Source organism: Macaca nemestrina, chromosome 15 (genome assembly GCF_043159975.1).
Source record: "Macaca nemestrina isolate mMacNem1 chromosome 15, mMacNem.hap1, whole genome shotgun sequence".
Taxonomy (NCBI): Eukaryota; Metazoa; Chordata; class Mammalia; order Primates; family Cercopithecidae; genus Macaca; species Macaca nemestrina.
Window position 1 is genome coordinate 100,029,756 of NC_092139.1, and position 20,093 is coordinate 100,049,848.

Below are 20,093 nucleotides of genomic sequence, written 5' to 3' on the forward strand. Positions count from 1 at the left end.
GAATGTTTATTATTCTAGTCTCGCTAAAAATGATAAACTTCAAACATATCTATAGGAGAATAATTACAAAACTCAGCAATTAACCCAGGAGATAATTTGAAGAAATGTTGAAATAGTTTCTTACATAAAGACACTAGGTATTTCTTTCATAAAGGACACTAGGTAAAAGTTCCAGCAACGGGTAGAGAGGTGATCTAGGTACATTTTATTATTGACTATTGAAACAGGTTTGAGAAAGTGCACAGTTGGGTATCAGCAGAGGAGACTGATCTAGGTACAATTTATTATTGACTATTGATACAGGTTTTCTCCTGAGAAAGTGCACAGTTGGGTGTCAGCAAAGGAGACAGCACAGGCTCCTCAGATGTCAAGGCAGGGATGCGTCACTCATCATCATAAAAGAGTGGCTATGCCTTCCTGTGTCAGGCTCTGTGCCAGCAGCTGCGTGCCCCGTCTTCCCTTCCAGGGTCCTGCCTGAAGTCTGTGCTCACTCAGCCGGCCCCACCATCTGGGATTAATGGTCACCTTCTTCTGTACTGGAATAAGCAGCAGAGTTAGGTGGACAGTGTGGCCTGGCCCTGCCAGCTCTCAGGAGAATCTCTCTCTCTCTCTCTCTCTCTCTCTCTCTCTGCAAGACAGTTAATAACAATAAAACCCACCTGGTCAACCCGTCTACAACACTCAGCTTTATCCCCATCCCTCTCTCACCGTTCCTCTAGGGACACAGTTACCCTGTGGTTTCTCCTGGGCTCTTTCTCCTTCCTCCTCCAGATCCCTGGGATCAACCATCAACCCTCCTGATAACCCCTCTCCTGCATGGCTGCCTTCAGGCTCTTTGTTGAACCTGACACCAAAGGATGTCTTTCTAAACTGTCAGTTTCATCTATTCTGCCTTCAGTTCACAACCCGAAACAAACTCAGATAATGAATCAAACCAAACCCCTCACTCTGACACACAAGGACCTTACAGTCTGGACTCCAATGTCCTTACCTGACTTGACACTTACACTTCACTTGTTCAGTCTTCTCGTCCATGATGTATTCCGTCATCGCCTCAGCATGTCATGGCATTTAAAATGTCTCTTCTTTTTCCAAAGCCCTATCTCTCCCTAGTAATGCTGTGTGAGTATTTGTTCCAGAGCAGGACCCCACAACCCAGTGAGACCCAAGTCACAATCACCCCCTTCCCTGGCCTCCGTGGAAGGAGCTGCCCAGGACTTTGCTCCCAGAGCCCTCTGCAGCCTCCCTGCAGCCTCCTTTCATTGGATGGGGGTGATATTTTGCCTATGTCCTTCTGGTAACACAAAAAAAAAGTATTGAAAAATGATGTTTTTCAACAGGTGCTGGAGAGGCTCTGGAGAAATAGGAACACTTTTACACTGTTGATGGGACTGTAAACTAGTTCAACCATTGTGGAAGACAGTGTGGTGATTGCTCAAGGATCTAGAACTAGAAATACCATATGACCCAGCCATCCCATTACTGGGTATATACCCAAAGGATTATAAATCATGCTGCTATAAAGACACATGCACACGTATGTTTACTGCGGCACTATTCACAATAGCAAAGACTTGGAATCAACCCAAATGTCCATCAATGACAGACTGGATTAAGAAAATGTGGCACATATACACCATGAAATACTATGCAGCCACAAAAAAGGTTGAGTTCATGTCCTTTGCAGGGATATGGATGAAGCTGGAAACCATCATTCTCAGCAAACTATTGCAAGAACAGAAAACCAAACACCACATGTTCTCACTCATAGGTGGGAACTGAACAATGAGAACAATAGGACACAGGAAGGGGAACATCACACACCAAGGCCTGTCGTGGGGTGGGAGGAGGGGGGAGGGATAGCATTAGGAGATATACCTAATGTAAATGATGAGTTAATGGGTGCCCACACCAACATGCCATGTGTATACATATGTAACAAACCTGCACATTGTGCACATGTACCCTGGAACATAAAGTATAACATACAAAAAAAATGATGTTTTTTAGTATCAGTAACTCGGGGCATGACCCAGGGCGTGGCCATGGATGCTTCCAGACTGACACTCACTGGGCTCTCAGGCCGACACCACTCACATGATTTCTACTGAGAGAATGCAGTCTGGTGAGAGAGCAGCAGGAGACACTACGGGTCTCTCCCAGGGTCTGTGCAGTGGGCAGCCACAGCTGTGCCAACCCCCTCCTACCCCACAAATTCCCCAGGGCTGGGCGTTGGAGCCTGCACTCACTGAGGCTGACCTGGAAGCTGTGCCCTCCCTGGGTGTGGTTCCAGCACCCACTTCTTCCCAGGTCTGGCCTGTCAGACTTCCCCGGTCCGCCAGCCCCTAGGACTTGAATAAATACACGGAGTGAGGTCGAAGCAGGCAATGTGGGAGACACATTGGCACCTATAACTCCTCCTCTGTGAGGTCAGTGGAGGGGATAAGAAAGGCCCGGAGCAGCCCACTCCAGCTCTGGACCTCAGAAGGGCTGTGTCCACCATGGCTACTGTCCTCCTGCTGCTCCTCTCTCACTTCTCAGGTAGGGACAGGCCTCCCACGTCCAGGTCAGGTCCCCCAGGCTTCAGCAGACCCCTCTGGTTCAGATCTTTCAGCAACTTCATGCTGGTAGGTGAGCCAGCAGCCATGTGCGCCTGTGTCTGCAGGTTCCCTCTCCCAGCCTGTGCTGACTCAGCCGCCCTCCCTCTCCGCATCTCTGGGAGCACCAGCCACACTCCCCCGCACCCTGAGCAGTGGCTTCCATGCTGATTTCTATTGGATATACTGGTACCGGCATAAGCCAGGGAGCCCTCCCTGGTATCTCCTGAGCCACTACCAAAATGTACTTCATGACCAGGGCTCCAGGGTCCCGAGTCGCTCCTCTGGATTGATGGAAGGCTGGTCCAACAAAGGACTTTTGCTCATATCTGAGCTCCAGTCTGAGGACGAGGCTATTACTGTGTGACTGAGCACCGCAGTGCTTTGCACACTGACACACACAGGTGGGGAGGTGGGATAAAACCTCCGCCTGCTCGGAGTCTTGTTCTCTGACAATGTTTAGATATTAAAATAACTCACATATACAAACTCCACAAGGACGCACTTTCTGGCTCAGACAATACTCTCTTCTCAATTCTCCACGGAATGTTTCTGAAGTCTCAGGAATGCTGAAAACAAAAACAAACACCTCGAGATACCGCTGCGGTGTCGCCCGTTATCTAGATGAGCAAAACCCAGAGCCCGTGGAGCTGACTTTTTATTATTATTATTATTTGGATGAAGGGAAATGAGGCTTTCCTAGTTTTCTTTTTGGCCAGAGGCTGGAGAGCATTCAAGCAGATAGACAGTCTCTACAGCATGGACTCTGTCTTTGAGGGATCAGAGCAGAAACCTCCTCTTTCCTCTCCAGTCACCTCTCTCCAACCCCGATCATCTGTGCTTGCGGCTGCCTGAGGCCCGCTGTGACCCAGGGATGAGGCACTAAGGTGAGGACACAGGTCCCAGAGGAATTCCAGCGAGGATCTGGCCTGAGTCACTCACAGGTAGGTACGTGCACCTTCAGTGTTCAGGTCAGGAGGTGGGAGGCAGGGATGGGGGGAAATGAGGGCCCGAGGCCAGCAAACCTTTCTGTGGGGCGTGAGAACGTGAAGGGAAGGCTCCACCATTGCTGGAAAAACACCGTTGCCTGCTCTGGGGGAGTTGGGGGATGCTGATTCCATGTATGTGACTTTCCTACAGCTGATCCCACTCAGGACCACGGGGACCCCCATGGGTGATTTTCTGAGATCACAGAAACTATCTAGTGTTTCCTCCTCTCCTGCCTTCTACCATTGGAGCTTTTCAACAGTCCAGGTGGCGGGGAGGGTTGTGGGACATCACAGAGCAGGAACTCCCCAACCTGTCCATGCAGAATTCCCCCTGTAAAGCTCTTGTTGTGCCCCAGACCCCGAGGTCACCTTCTCCTGCACAAGCGGCAGTAGAGACATCGGGAGTTACCATGGCAACTGGTACAATGGACTCGGGCAGAACCACTGTGTTTGTCACCTAGGACAGGGAGGATGGACCTTCAGAGATTTGAGCCTCATTACCCAGATGCCGGTTTGTCCATAGAACCCCTCTGTCCACCTCTGGACCCCAGAATTATGGGTGAGGCTGATTGTCTCTGGCATACAGCTGAACACAGCCTCAAAAACAGAAAGTGCTCCTGATCCGTGGAAAAATGGGATAAAAATGTTGTCCCTCTCATCTTACCAGAATGTACGTGGGTCCAAATATTGGCCATGGCGCTGGATGTGTAGGTGGCAGCTGCAGAGCCAGAGGCAGTGGATGGGCCCGGGGGGATACGGCAGGGTGGGCGCTTGTGGGGTCAAGGTAGAAGTGGTGAGTGATGGCCCCCCGAGGTTGAACGTGTTTTGGTGCCCGAGGCTGGCTGGCCTCCCACAGCAGAGGTTGGGGCTGGACTGGAGTTGGAGGTGCCAGGCCTCCAAACTGGAGACAGTGGTCAAAGGCGGGGGTCTGTGCTGCTGCCCCTCAGGGGGCCCAGGTATGGGCTAAGCAGTGGCTCCAGGGTTAGTGGAAAGTTTCAAATTTGGGGTGGGGCCACAGAACCCCAGTGCAGGAAGGTGGTAGTGTCCTTGGCTGAGGCTGTGCTGCCACCTAGGGGTGTAGGAAGCGTCTGGGAAGATGGAAAGAGGCTCCCACTGGAGCTAGCAGGAGGCCCTACAATGAGAGGCTAGGAAAGGGGAGGGGTGTCTGTGGGGTGACAGTGGTGTCCACTGGGGAGCCAGTCCTGCAGATGTGCTGGCTGAGGGCCTGGAACTGGCTGCGCATGCAGCTACTGGCTGACCAGGGAGAGAGGGGCACTAGGACCCATAGGGAGAGACAGCCCCCGAGTGAAGAAGACAGGAGAATCCATACATATTTTTGGTGGGGTTGACTACTTCATTACAGGGATGCTGGCAGGTGTGAGGAAGGCTGAACTGGCACCTGCTGCAGCTGTGGCTGAGGCCGTGGGGCAGGCCTCAGATGTCTTGGGCAGACCCCAGCCTGGGTCAGTGCCTTCTGTTCCTCTCTTCGAAGAGCTAGACTTGTATCCTCGCTGCCTCACCCATGAGCACCTCTGTTCCTGGTTTGCTCTCCCAGTCTGCACTGAGTCGCTCACCTCCCTATCTTGATCTCTGAGAACTTCTGCGAGACTTGCCTGTGCCCTGAGCAGTGGCTTTAGTGTTGATGACTTTGTGACCACGTGGTATCAGCAGAAGCCAGGCAATCTTCTCTGGGTTCAACTGTACTCCTCAAGTCCACCGTGGGGATTAGAAATCCAGGGGCTTGGCCGGGCGCGGTGGCTCACGCCTGTAATCCCAGCACTTTGGGAGGCCGAGGCGGGCGGATCACGAGGTCAGGAGATCGAGACCATCCTGGCTAACACGGTGAAACCCCGTGTCTACTAAAAATACAAAAATTTAGCCAGGCATGCTGGCGGGCGCCTGTAGTCCCAGCTAAATCGGGAGGCTGAGGCAGGAGAATGGCCTGAACCTGGGAGGTGGAGCTTGCAGTGAGCTGAGATCACGCCACTGCACTCCAGCCTGGGTGACAGAGCAAGACTCTGTCTCAAAAAACAAACAAACAAACAAAAAGAGAAATGCAGGGGCTTCGCTGAGTCCAAAGATGCCTTGACCAATGCAGGGGTTCTGCACATCTCTGGAATGCGACCTGAGGATGAGGCTCTCTGTTGCTGTAGTGGATGTGCGGAAATCAGTGATGTTTACGCGGCGCTCCAGACCCATGGGTAATTGAGGCTAAAACCTCCCATGTTCTCTCTGCCTGGTGCTGTCACTGCTGCACCAAGTCTAGATCAGCAAGTGACTGCTATTCTCATTTCTTCAGTAAACACCTAATTTCCCTAGGACACATAAATGTGAAAATGTCTTTTTGTTGTTGTTAAAATGTTAATTTCATACAGTACTCAAAGCTTCTCACCTGGATCATGTATACAGTGGCATCAATCAGTTCTCGGGGCTCAGTATCTCTCCAGGGAGCTGATGGAGGAGGAAGGAGGTGCTGACCTCACCTATGCCAAGCCCAGGGTCTAGCCCTGACTCAGAGATGTATGTGGTATGAGAGTTTCTTGTTGGTCACTGGGTCCCATGTATCCCATCCCCAGCTCTCCTGAGCAGCTCTGAGAGTGAGGTCACCTCCCCCATAACTGCTCATTTCAGTCGGCCTCTCTGCAAACCGGGCTTCCCTCCTGAGACTCAAAGGAAGCAGATGTTTGTGACTCCAAGGATGTTGGACAAACAGAGAGAGATGTCCACAGTGAGATGTGACTGTGTTCATAATCTCCCAGCATGCACAGGACTCCCAGCATCAGGCTCCCTCTGCCTCCGAGTCAGGTCCTGTACTGGGCACCCTCTCCTGCATCTTCAGGTCATTTGCTGCTCATGCAGAGACTTCAGTGAGCCTGGGGACACTCAGGAATGAGGGACATCCTCAAATGAATAAGATCCATCTCACACAGTAGTGAAGGAGCATCATGGATTTGTAGGGGAGCTGTGTCCTCATGCTTGGGGTCTCAGGAAGCGACTCTGGGGGTACCCTGCACTGGCTTGACCTCCCTTTCTCCCCCTTCTCTGCACAGGTGAGTGACTGAAGGGTTTGAAAAGGGCTTGACAGGAGCTCCTTCACTGTTTCTCTTTTCCACCCCCAGTACAGAGTGGGGCCTTTGTATCGGCTTCAAATAATACAGAGAATCCAGCAGGACAGACAGTCTATGCGTGACTCCAAGGTCTCTCTCAGGAGAGAAGACATGAATTTGACTCACCGGTAAAAATTTCTCAACATAACTCATTCTCACAAAAATGTGAATCAGAACCACACTCAGATACAGTCTCATGCCACTTAGAATCTGAGCCAGATCCTTAAGAGACGAAATGAAAAAGAGTTTAATACAAAAGAGTTTGGGAACACTAAAAGTGTATGCATATAGTGAAGCAGAAATCAGTGAAGTGATTTAATGTTTGAATTTTTTCATATCATTATGAGGGATTAGGATAACAGATAAATAAGATATGGTTGAGATTGGATGATGTGTGCAGAGGGATTGTTGGGCTATTCTTTATATTTTGTGTAACTTCAAATTTTTCTTTTATACATACATACATTATATATATTATATATACACACAGAAAACCATATATATGATTGTGTGAACATATATATTGTATACATATATATATCATTCTCCATTCCCATCTGTGATGATATAAGTACACTCTGCTATTAAGTGATATTCAAAGCTATCACAATATGTGCATTCAATCTGACCTGGAGTCGAAGCCCATCTCCTGCTAACAGGACAGGTGGATCTAGCCTGAAGGTCATAGAAGGAACAAGAGTTCAGGGTTTCCCAGGACAGAAACTTGACTGAGGCTAGAGAGACTGTGATGTTCCCAGTGTGACCCAGAGATGGTAGCTGGGGCTCCCTCAGATGGTTCTTTTAGATACATCTTTTCCTAAATGTGGGAAATGCTCCTGTGGGCATATGTATGTATGTTTTGGTTTTAGGTGTATATTTTCCCTCTCCCTGTAGAAGTTTTAAAGTTTTCCTAGTGTCGCATATTTTCTACTTACATATGTTAGCGGTGATTTTGGTGTCCAATCTCCCCACTGCTGTAAATGATTTGGCTCTCTCTCTTTCTGTCTCTTTTTCTCTCTCTATATATATATAGTGTATATGCATATATATAGTGTATATGCATATACATATGGTGTATATGCATATATATAGTGTATATGCATATACATATGGTGTATATGCATATATATAGATATAGCCAAGCCATTGCATTGTCTGTGGGCGTAGTTCCCCTCATAACACACACATTATACACACACACACATATGTATGTGTGTACATTTTCCTTGTGGCAGCGGGTGGGGGGGTTGGACACCAAAATCACCACTAACATACATAAATAGAAAACATGCGAAATCACCACTAACATACATAAATAGAAAACATAAATAGGAAAACATTAGAACTTCTACAGGGAGAAGGAAAAAATAAACCTAAAAATAAGGCATCCTAAAGATTGGGAGAGAATTATGGAAAATCCTATATCCAAAAAAGGTTGTTTTCTAACACATAACAATAAACTGACACTACTAAGTGAAAAACAACAAGGAACACCCAAGCTAAGAGGCCCTGAACAGACATGTGTGGAAAGAAGACATGAATCTGACTCACAGGTAAAAATTTCTCAACAGTAACACATCCTCACAAAAATGTGAATCAAAACCACACTCCGATATGGTCTCACGCCACTTAGAATTAATATTACGAAAAACAAAAATCAAAATTGTTGAAGGCAATGGCCAGAAGGCAATAGACTTGCAGAAAGGAAAACTCTTGTACGCTCTTTGTGGGAGTGTAAATTAGAATACACACTATGAAGGCCTGGTGCGGTGGCTCAAGCCTGTAATCCCAGCACTTTGGGAGGCTGAGACGGGCGGATCACGAGGTCAGGAGATCGAGACCATCCTGGCGAACACAGTGAAACCCCGTGTCTACTAAAAAATACAAAAAACTAGCCGGGCATGGTGGCGGGCGCCTGCAGTCCCAGCTACTCGGGAGGCTGAGACAGGAGAATGGCGTAAACCCGGGAGGTGGAGCTTGCAGTGAGCTGAGACCCGGCCACTGCACTCCAGCCTGGGCGACGGAGCGAGACTCCGTCTCAAAAAAAAAAAAAAAAAAAAAGAATACACACTATAAAAAGTACTTGTAGGTTCCTGAATATATTAAAAGTATAACTACCACTCCAGCTAGCAATCCCGCCACAGAGTACACATTTAGAGGAAATGAAATCCCGGTGTCTGAGAGTTATCTGCCTTCCCACGTTTCCTGAAGCACTAGTCACAATAGCCAAGATACGGAATCAACCTACCTGTCCATCCACAGATGAAGGGATAAAGGACCTGCAGTACATGTACACGATGAAATACTTTTCAGCTCTAACACTTCCAGACATCGTATCATCTGCAGACATGTGGAGACACCTGGCGGACAATAGGTGAAATGAAATGAGCCTGCTAGAGAGAGACCCACACTGCATGACCTCAGGAACCTGGAATCCAAAAAACATTGACTCCTAGAAGTAGAACATCCAATAGTGGTTACCAGAGGTTGGGAGGAGGAGGGGGCCTGGGCAGAGATTGGTAATGGGTACAAAGTGACGCTCAGATGAGAGGAATCCATTCTGGCATTCTATACCACAGCAAGGTGACTCAGATCACAGTATCAAAGCAAATTTTTCAAAATAAGCTGGAAAGAATGGCTCAGAATGTTCTCTCCACAGAGAAATAATAACTGTGGGAGGTCACAGAGATGCCAGATATGATGATTTGATCATGAGGCTACATAAAAATATATCAAAATGTCAGGAGGCGGTGGCTCACGCCTGTAATCCCAGCACTTTGGGAGGCTGAAGCAGGCGGATCACGGTCAGGAGATCGCGACCATCCTGGCTAACACAGTGAAACCCCGTCTCTACTAAAATACGCAAAAAATTAGCTGGGCGTGGTGGTGGGCACCTGTAGTCCCAGCTACTCGGAAGGCTGAGGCAGGAGAATGGCATGAACCCGGGAGTCGGAGCTTGCAGTGAGCTGAGATTGTGCCACTGCACTCCAGCCTGGGCAACAGAGCAAGACTCCATCTCAAAAAATATATATATATATATATATTTCATTTTATATATTTAATTATATATTCATTCATTTATATATTTCATTATATATATTTTTCATTGTTATAGACTATAACATCAAATTCTATAACAATGAAATTGTCATCAAATATTGGTACTATTCATTCTATCTGGAGCGAGACAGTATCAGAGTATGGTTTTGATGTATGTTTTTGTAAGGATTTGTGATGTTGAGAATCTTCGCTTTTACCTTCTCTTTTATCAACCTCATGTCTTCAGGTCCTTCACCCAGTCTTACACATCAAAGTGAAACAAGTTCACAGTAACTCAGTAAACATCACTAATCATGAAAAAAAGAAAATGAAAACCACACTCACAGCACCTTACACTGGTTGCAATGAATGTTACCCCCAAAAAGATGAAAAATCGTAAAAGAAAGGCAATTACTGGTGTGAGTTTCCAGAGATTCCTCTCCACAGTTGGTGGGAAGGTAAATCGGTATACACATTACAGAAACAACTTGGACCTTCCTCCAAACCTTCGGACTACAACTACTGTTTCAACCAGCAACTCTCCTACTAGGTATACACTCAAAGCAACTGAAATCAGGACACAGAAGAGAGATCTGCTTTCCTGTATGAATTCCAGCACTATTCACAAGAGCCACGATAAGGAATCAACCTACCTGTCCATTACAGATAAGGAATAAAGAAGCTGTCCTATGCGTAGACACCAGAATGCTTTTCAACCAGAAAAGTATAAGGAAATCATGCCACGTGGAGCCACACGGTTGCACCCGGAGGACACGATGGTAAATGAGATGAGCCAGGCAGAGGAAGACAGAGAAAGACAAACTTTTGAGTCATCTCACTCATTCAGAATCTAAAAAACATTATCTCTAAGCCTTAGAGAGTGCAATAGTCATTACCAGACCTTGTGAAGGAAGAAGAGGGATGGCCAGGGAGGATATGGGAGCACAAAAATCACCACTACCATATGCAAATATAAGCACATGGGACCAGGTAAAACTTGATAATTTCTTTTCTTTTCTTTTTTTGAGACGGAGTCTGGCTCTGCGGCCCAGGCTGGAGTACAGTGGTGCAATCTCAGCTCACTTCAAGCTCTGCCTCCCAGGTTCACGCCATTCTCTTGCCTCAGCCTCCCGAGTAGCTGGGACTACAGGCGCCCGCCACCAAGTCCAGCTGTCTACTGGGCAGCGCCGGGGCCGGCGGCAGAGGAGCAGGAGCCGAGAGCCGCGCTCCCCCGAGAGTTGGGCAGAGGAGCGCCCGCGCCCCCGCGGCGCCAGGGGCCCCCTCCCCGGGCCTCAGTGGGCACCAGCCGCGGCAACCCCCGGGTCTCCTGGCGCCTGAGCGGCCCCGGGGTTCTCCGGCGCCCCCTCCATCACCCTATTTTTTTTCCTGCTCTCGTTGCCGCTACCGCTTCTGCTCTCCGTTATGGCAACAAAGCCGCCAACCCCACCTCCGGGTCGAGGCCCCGGGTTCCCCAGAAATGCTTACCCCACCGGCGATCGAGGCCACCCCTGAAGGCACCCTGCGGCCGGCGGACGGCCGACTCCGTTTCCTAAACGGCTGCGTGGACAAAGTGGGTATACTGCAACATCCAGATGGCACGGTTGTGAAACAGTTACAGCCACCTCCAAGGGGCCCAAGAGCGCTGGAATTCTATAATATGGTTTATGCTGCTGACTGTACTGATGTTGTTCTTCTAGAGCCACGAAAATATTTGCCAAAATATTATGGTATCCAGTCACCTCCCACTGCACCAAACGATTTATACCTAAAACTGGAAGATGCGACCCATACATTTAATAAGCCCTGTATAATGGATGTAAAGATAACGGCAAAAAAGCTATAATCCTTTTGCCTCATCTGAGAACATTCAGCAACAGGTCAGCAAGTACCCATTAATGGAAGAGATTGGGTTCCTGGTCCTTGGCATGAGGGTTTATCATGTTCGTTCCCATAGCTATGAGACACAAAACTAGAATTAAGGAAGAAGCTTAACAAAAGAAACTATAAAGGATGGAGTCTCCAGATTTTTTCATAATGGGTACTGCTTAAGAAAAGATGCTGTTTGTTGCTGCTAGCATTCAGAAGCTTGAGAAAACTGCAGTGGTTTGAAAACTAGAAGCAGCTTAACTTTTTTCTTTTCTTTTTTTTTTTTTTTGAGACGGACTCTGGCACTATCGTTCAGGCTGGAGTGCAGTGGCGCGATCTAGGCTCACTGCAACCTCTGCCTCCCAGGTTCAAGTGATTCTCCTGCCTCAGCCTCCAAAGTAGCTAGGATTACAGGCACCTGCCACCATGCCCAGCTAATTTTTTGTATTTTTAGTAGAGATGGGATTTCACTATGTTGGCCAGGCTGGTCTCCAAAGCTTGACCTCGTGATCCACTTCCCTCGGCCTCCCAAAGTGCTGGGATTACAGGCATGAGCCACCAAGCCCGGCCCAGAAGCAGCTTAATTTTTGTGCAAGTTCATTACCGTTTATGAAGGTTCATCTCAGTCAACCACTCCAAAATTGAATGACAGAACTTTGGTAGAAAAGGTTTTGTCCAAAGGATAACTGCCAGACACAGAAGTACTAGAGTACAATAACTTTCTTTTTTTTTTTTTTTTTTTGAGATGGAGTCTGGCTCTGTCGCCCAGGCTGGAGTGCAGTGGCCGGATCTCAGCTCACTGCAAGCTCCGCCTCCCGGGTTTACGCCATTCTCCTGCCTCGGCCTCCCGAGTAGCTGGGACTACAGGCGCCCGCCACCTCACCCGGCTAGTTTATTTTTTTGTGTTTTTTAGTAGAGACGGGGTTTCACTGTGTTAGCCAGGATGGTCTCGATTTCCTGACCTCGCGATCCACCCGTCTCGGCCTCCCAAAGTGCTGGGATTACAGGCTTGAGCCACCGCGCCCGGCCATAGAGTACAATAACTTTCATGTGTTAAGTTCCACAGTGAAGGGAAAAAGAGAGGCTTCAGGAGGCAAAAGCTTGTCAAAGATGGATGCCCGTCACAGGGAAATGTATACAAAAAAGCATCACAGTCAGACTTCATTGAAAGTTGAAAATCTGAAGCAAGACAATGCATGGAAAGCATGTCACAGGAACACTTAAATGGAAATGTACTTTCCCATCTGGAAAAAGTTTTCTACCATCTTCCCACTGGTTGCCAAGAGATTGCTGAAGTGTAAGTGGGAATGACAGATTTTGCTCAAGTGTTCCCTAGCAACACAGTAGATGAGGGATATGTTTATGGGCTAAAGCATTTAGTTTCTGTACTTTGAAGTATTTTAGATAATTGAATCATTTGTTGCAGTCTTTTTAAGGGGTAGGTCAATCATAATGAAGAGCAGCAGCCAATATCTCTGCACCTGTAATGCTACATAAAAAATCTGTATTGTGAGTTGACATTTTATTTGTCTTTATACTTTCGGAAGAAAGGTTAACTTTTTCATAATCTTACTCAGGAAAACTAATTGTTTGTTCATTAGAAAACTATGAAGAGTAAAGAAACTTAGGAACGTTAAGCAGGGAATGTGGTGGTACATGGCTTAAACATCTTTTTGGCTCAAGCAAAATGCAAACCATTAATCAGTCATGAAGAGTTTAGTTAGCTTTCTGTAGCCAATTCATGAGATCTCTGTCCACCCAACCTTGACAACAAGCCATATCTAAACTATTACATTATTAGAACACCTACCAAAATCTCGAAAGCACAGGTAGATGTCCTTAGTGTTGCTATGTATGAAGTTATTAAAACTGGAGAAAATTCTACTTCAGAAAGAAGTACTGTTTAGGTTTTATATTAAAAGTTCAGACCAGCATATCAAAGGGTGCTTCTCAGTGAAATGATTTAAAATTGTTGCATTCCAAAGGCATGTTTTCTCTTTGATTTTTACATCTCTCTCTTTCTTAAGATATTATACTTCATGAAAAAGACAATTGACATGGATGACAACAAAAACAAAAGGCACACTTGAAATTAAAGGCACACTAACTGTTCTTACCGGGGTTAGGAGAAGACAGATGTTATTTTCAACAAACAAAATATTTTTCTTTACAGTCTTTCATTTATGAGAAAATTGGAATATAAATTTATTACATTGTGAAAAGTAGCATAAACCATATACCTTTTTATCTAAATGCAACTTCAAAAAAGTAAATAATTGAAGTTTTATTTCTCCTCTAAATAACTTGAATTTTTTTCTTTAAAAATTTATGTATTTGTATGTTCCTGTTTAGTTAAGTGGTAGTGTAAATGTATGTTGTTAAAAGTCATTTCTCAGAATTATGGTAAGCTATGAAAGACAATATCTAGTTAGGTTGTTACCAAAAATACTATGTTTAAATAAGTTCATCATATGGCATTTGGTGTGTATCTAAATTCCTGCTTCTATTTCACTCTCACTCAAAACAATTTTATATCATGTTCAACAGTGAAATTATAATTTAATTTCATGGGGGCAGGGGCAGTGCTACAGCTCCTGGAAAAATCAGATTTGTATTATCTTTGTTTCACATCCACCACCTTAAAAAAATCAGCTAGTTATGTGTCATTGAAAACATTTAAAACTTTGAGTCTTCAAATACATTTGATGTTAATGCATCACTTGCACTTTGATTCACAAATAACATTTCTAAGTAGTTAGCAGTTTTGCCCCATTTCAAATTGTTTCTTCTCTTTTTCTTCTAGAGTTACAATTTTTTTTTTTTTTTTTTTTTTTTTTTTTGTCTTTTTGCTACAGAGTCTCGCTCTGTCACTCAGGCTGGAGTGCAGTGGTGCAATCTTGGCTCACTGCAAGCTCTGCTTCCCGGGTTCACGCCATTCTCCTGCCTCAGCCTCCCGAGTAGCTGGGACTACAGGTGCCCGCCACCACGCCTGGCTAATTTTTTGTATTTTTAGTAGAGACGGGTTTTCACTGTGTTAGTCAGGATGGTCTCGATTTCCTGACCTCGTGATCCGCCCGCCTCAGCCTCCCAAAGTGCTGGGATTACAGGCGTGAGCTACCGCACCCGGCTGCAAATTGTATTTTTAAGTCCAAGCACCTTTGTTGAGGTGTAGAGAAAAGCATCACAATTTTATGTTTCTCTTACCTTCCCAAGGTAACTTTGCAAATACCCGAGTTCAAACAGAAGTACCAAATAAATGCTCTATGAATTCTATGCTTAGTAAACTATTAAACCTGAATAACTTAAAAGATCATGTGTATTTTGTAACAGTAAAATTTGATTTTAATTTTTTATTTAGAATTGGTTATTTTTCATAGGTACTTCCAATTTTTCTTCACTTTTCAAATGGATATTGGCTATAGTCTTATGTTTTAATGGGAATGAATTTCGGGTCATAATTAATCATCAGGAAATTTTTAGTTTTATTTTTTTCTTTTACAATATGGACTTTGTTATTTTTTGTATAGTGATTCAATAAATCTTAAGCTCAGAAAATTAAACACTATTTTTAATCTTAAGAAGATACTGAGGCTTTTTTTGTATGGGATGATATCAGTCTATGTACAATGAATTTAATAAAAAGTATTATCAGATTTTTTACACATTTTAGCTCAATAAAATCTGAGTAACTGTTCAAGATTTTTTAATCTGTATTTGGAAGTGTAATTTTGTAAAATCAGTGTCTTACCTTTTTGATACAATAGATCATGGTTTATTTTTAATAAAGCAAGAAGCCCTTTTATCTGTTGTTTTTCAGGGAAGGGATTAACACTTAATTCTGTTTGTTTACATTTGTTATCATTGTTATCCAATGCTCATTTTATGTTGCTTTATAAGTAAGCTTAGGTATAACAGAATAAGTATCTGTTTATTCTAATCTACATGTGACTATTTCAGTCTCTCTCAGTCACTTAATATTATGCTGAAATTTACCACTGTGGGGGATGAATGATCACTATTCACCACGTGTATTTGAACATGTAAATGCTTTAAAAATAAGCATAATACGGATATAGTTGGGTTAATAGGATTCTCATATTTTCCCCTATGAAACAAAAGTAATGATTTTAGTGTATTTCTTATGGAATATACTCATTTAAAAAGGAGTTTAAGAAATTGTATATGTGAATAATACCTTTCTCTAATAAAAATTTAAATTGCATAATAGTTTTATAATAAAGTATTTACATGAATTGATATTTTAATATGGGTAGACATTGCATAGATTCAAATAAATTAAAATCAATGATAAATGCTAAATATTTTATCTAAATAGCACACCAACATGGCACATGTATACATATGTAACAAACCTGCACGTTGTGCACGTGTACCCTAGAAACCCTAGAACTTAAAGTATAACAAAAAAAATTAAAAATATATTTTATCTAAATAGTTTTTCAAGAAACAGTTATGAAAGTGTGTATATTAAATGACTGTAATGTGGAGCTTGTAATATTTCAATTCAGTATTCATTATTCTTTGTTTTGTGTGTCTAGAAAGATTGTACTTACTTTTCATCTTTACACTACAATTTGCTCTTATGGGGCACTAAACTGTGTTCAACTGAGTAAGAACCTTTGTCTGTATTTTGATTGAGCATAATTTAGTATTTTATGATTTCCAAAATGATGTTCTTGTGTCTATCAAGTCTATGTGTCAAATTTATAACATCGTTTAAGAAAAAGGAATTTCCACAGATATTTCAGTTGGAATTTTTTGTTTCACGCAATTGAAAATATATTTGTTTCTAGGGTTTGGAATATTATAGAAGATGCAGGATGAAAGAAAATGACAGAATAACAAAAGAATTCTGTTTGTGATATTACAGGAATTGTGTCCACTATGGTAAAGCATCGTCATCATTTTAGTACATTTTCTCTTAGTAGTTTGGCATTTTATACTTTAAAACTTGATTTGTTTTAAAAATTGTTTACAATGCTTACCTTCTTTCTCCAGTGCCTTTAGTCTTGATTTGATACGTTTGTACCCTCAGTTTTCCTATTACATGTTTTTGACGTTTTCATAGCCTAGGAAACATTGACTCCTTTTTTTTTTTTTTTTTTTTTTTTGAGACGGAGTCTCACGCTGTGGCCCAGGCTGGAGTGCAGTGGCGCGATCTCGGCTCACTGCAAGCTCCGCCTCCCGGGTTCCCGCCATTCTCCTGCCTCAGCCTCCTGAGTAGCTGGGACTACAGGCGCCCGCCACCACGCCCGGCTAATTTTTTGTATTTTTAGTAGAGACGGGGTTTCACTGTGGTCTCGATCTCCTGACCTTGTGATCCGCCCGCCTCGGCCTCCCAAATTGCTGGGATTACAGGCTTGAGCCACCGCGCCCGGCCGACTCCTTTTTAATAATTGTCAATCTGGTTATCTAAAGAGGTAACAATTATCTGTTATTGCTTCGGAAAAACAAGTAGGGTTGCCTTTGGAGGCCAGGCTTCTTAGTTCATTCATAAATATTTCTTGGATTTATGGCATGTGTTAAGCATTCTTAGCCCCCAGTATTACAACCGTAAATCAAACAGATAAGGCCCTAACCATTTCAGCATTCTGTTTAGATGGGGCAGGATTGGGGACTTAATTAAATTAGAGATATAGAAAAATATGCATCTAAATAAGATAATAAGTATGGGGTTGAAATGAAGCATCTAACAATATATTAAAGAAGTTAGAAGTAATATTTTGCAGTATTGTAACCTCTATTTAAGTTTGGGTAGTAGCTACAGATAGCATAAAAAAGCCTTAATTTTTCACTTTCCTTGCTGGCAAAGGTACATTTATTTAGACTGTCCATTTAGTGTTTAACATAACATTAATGTGAAAAATATTCCATTACATATTCCCAAGCAAATGAGCTGCATCTTCTTTACTTTATTTTACAATTTGGTACAACAATTTTAGGCCTCAATCTTCTCTTCACATCACTGGTATTTTAAATTTGGGAATAAATATGAAATTCCTTTTGACTTACAGACTCAGTATACTATTACTTTGAAAACGCATTAATTTCTCAGGAAGCTTTGGAGCCTCTATCTTTTTTTGAGTTAATACTTAAATTCTCTGCTTATTTTAATAGCCTGTACTAAGTGAAAATAGTATTTATGCAAGTAAACAAATCACTATAGGCTTTCAAGACTTTAATTTTAAATTTCATCATCATTGAGGCTGAAATTTTTTACCTGCTGTCCACTTAAAATGTATATTAACAGTTTGTGATGTGAAATAGTTTTAAGTATGATGCATGATGCACCTGCATATAAATTAAAATGGTATGCACAAAGACACTTTACTATGGGAACTGTACTGGAAGATTTATGAAAGCATGTGAAATCGCACCTAAAATTGTGTTATTAGTGACTATAAACAGCAATGCTAAATTTATTGTACTTGATGAATGAATGTATTTAGTCTGGTCACAGTTACTTTGGTTTAAATGTATAAATGTCTTTAGAGTTTTTTTTTTTAAGTGTAATTTGTACTATTGTGGGGGTATGCTTGGACTGCAGGGGTTATTGTCAATGTGTGATTTGTGTTTTTATTTTATTCATTATATATACAATACATATTTATATATTTATTTTATATATTAGATGATTTTATAGAATCATCTAATGTGATATACCAATTTTTATAAGTGATAGTTACATAATTCTAAAAACTGCATATTTGAAAACCTATTAAAATGTTTTGCATTAGAAAAAAATGAGCTAGAAAATAGGATTCTGAATGTTCTCTTCACAGAGAAATAATTATAGAAGGTCACAGAGATGCCAAATACTGTAATTTCATCCTCATGCTACATATATATAGATCAAAACATCCCTCCAACCCTCCCATTATATGCATGTACACAATGGCAGTGAAATTGCCATACAATTTCGGTAATATCTGTTCTAACTGTAGTGAGGCAGCATCTGAGTGTGGTCTTGATCCACATTATTGTGAAGATCAGTGATGCAGAGAATCTTTGCTTCTCAATCTCATGTCTTCAGGTCCCTTCGCCTAGTCTTCGACATAAAATTGAAAACAAGTACACAGTAACTTGGCAAGCATCGGTAATCATGAGAAAAATGTAGATCAAAACCACAATCAGATATCATCTCTCTTTAGTTGAATTGAATGCTACGAAAAAAGATTAAAAGAAAAACATGAAAAGAAAGACAAATGCTGGTGTGGATATCCTCCCCCTTTCCCCTTTCCTTTCCTTTCTCCTTTGCTTTCTCCTTTCTTTTTTTTTTTTTTTTTTTTTTGAGACGGAGTCTCGCTCTGTTGCCCAGGCTGGAGTGCAGTGGCCGGATCTCAGCTCACTGCAAGCTCCGCCTCCCGGGTTTACGCCATTCTCCTTTCTCAGCCTCCCGAGTAGCTGGGACTGCAGGCGCCCGCCACCTCGCCCGGCTAGTTTTTTGTATTTTTTTAGTAGAGACGGGGTTTCACTGTGTTAGCCAGGATGGTCTCAATCTCCTGACCTCGTGATCCGCCCGTCTCGGCCTCCCAAAGTGCTGGGATTACAGGCGTGAGCCACCGCGCCCGGCCTTTTTTTTTTTTTTTTTTGATGGAGTTTTGCTCTTGTTGCCCAGGCTAGAGTGCAATGGCACGATCTCGGCTCACTGCAACCTCCACCTCCTGGGTTCCAGCGATTTGCTTGCCTCAGACTCCTGAGTAGCTGGGATTACAGATGCCCACCACGCCTGGCTAAATTTTTTTTTTTTTTTTTTTTTTGTATTTTTAGTAGAGACATTGTTTCCCCGTGTCGGTCAGGCTGGTCTTGAACCCCTGACCTCAGGTGATCCACCCATCTCAGCCTCCCAAAGTGCTGGGATTACAGGCGTGAGCCACCATGCCTGGCCGGTGTGGATTTTTAGAGAGGGGGAACTCTTCTCCACACTTGTTGGGGAAGTAAACTAGTACCTATACTACAGAAACAACATGAGGCTTCCTCCAAACATTAAAACTACAACGACCATTTCCACTAGCAACTGTACTGCTAGGAATACATTCAACACACATGAAATTGGCACATGGAAGAGAGAGGTGATGCCTTTTGGTGTGGACTGCAGCACTATTCACGGGAGTCAGGGAAATGAATCCACCTACCGTCCATATGCAGATGAAAAAATAAACTCCCATGTGTACACAATGGACGACTCTTCAGCCAGGAAAATTCAATGACATCACCTCATGGGGAGCCCTGTGGTTGTACCTGGAGGATGTGACGGTAAATGAAATGAGCCCGGCACAGAAAGACAAACCTTGTATTATCTCATTATCTCACTCATACAGAATCTAAAAAAAAAAAAACTTTATTTCAAAGACCTAGAGAGTGCAACAGTGGTTACTAGAGCTTGGGGGAAGAAGGGGCGATGATAAGGGATTGGAAATGGGTGCACAGAAAATTACCACGAATGTATGCAAATATAAACATGTGGGACTAGG

General features: G+C 43.5%; 2 long non-coding RNA genes and 1 pseudogene across 9 annotated transcripts in view; 2 read left to right on the forward strand and 1 right to left on the reverse strand.

Moving 5' to 3' along the window:
* Positions 1–20,093, reverse strand: part of LOC112428915 (uncharacterized) — a 24,622-nt gene continuing 4,529 nt past the window's right edge. The window contains exons 2-8 of one of the 7 annotated variants that reach the window (XR_011614094.1): positions 19,755–19,860; positions 16,605–16,688; positions 8,942–9,053; positions 3,078–3,166; positions 2,250–2,351; positions 1,008–1,109; positions 6–536 (exon numbers count right to left, since the gene is read on the reverse strand). This is a non-coding gene — a long non-coding RNA (uncharacterized lncRNA). Of the gene's footprint in view, positions 1,110–2,249; positions 2,352–3,077; positions 3,167–3,622; positions 4,100–4,250; positions 7,099–8,941; positions 9,054–16,604; positions 16,689–19,754; positions 19,861–20,093 lie in introns of those variants that run through there. The other 6 variants (XR_011614093.1, XR_011614092.1, XR_011614090.1 and 3 more) reach the window with 6 other exon arrangements.
* Positions 2,462–20,093, forward strand: part of LOC105494003 (uncharacterized) — a 24,267-nt gene continuing 6,635 nt past the window's right edge. Inside the window, exons 1-2 of one of the 2 annotated variants that reach the window (XR_011614098.1) lie at positions 2,462–2,541; positions 3,409–3,545. This is a non-coding gene — a long non-coding RNA (uncharacterized lncRNA). The remainder of the gene's footprint in view (positions 2,542–3,408; positions 3,546–20,093) is intronic. The other variant, XR_011614097.1, reaches the window with a different exon arrangement.
* Positions 11,155–13,010, forward strand: LOC105494002 (inositol polyphosphate multikinase-like; annotated as a pseudogene).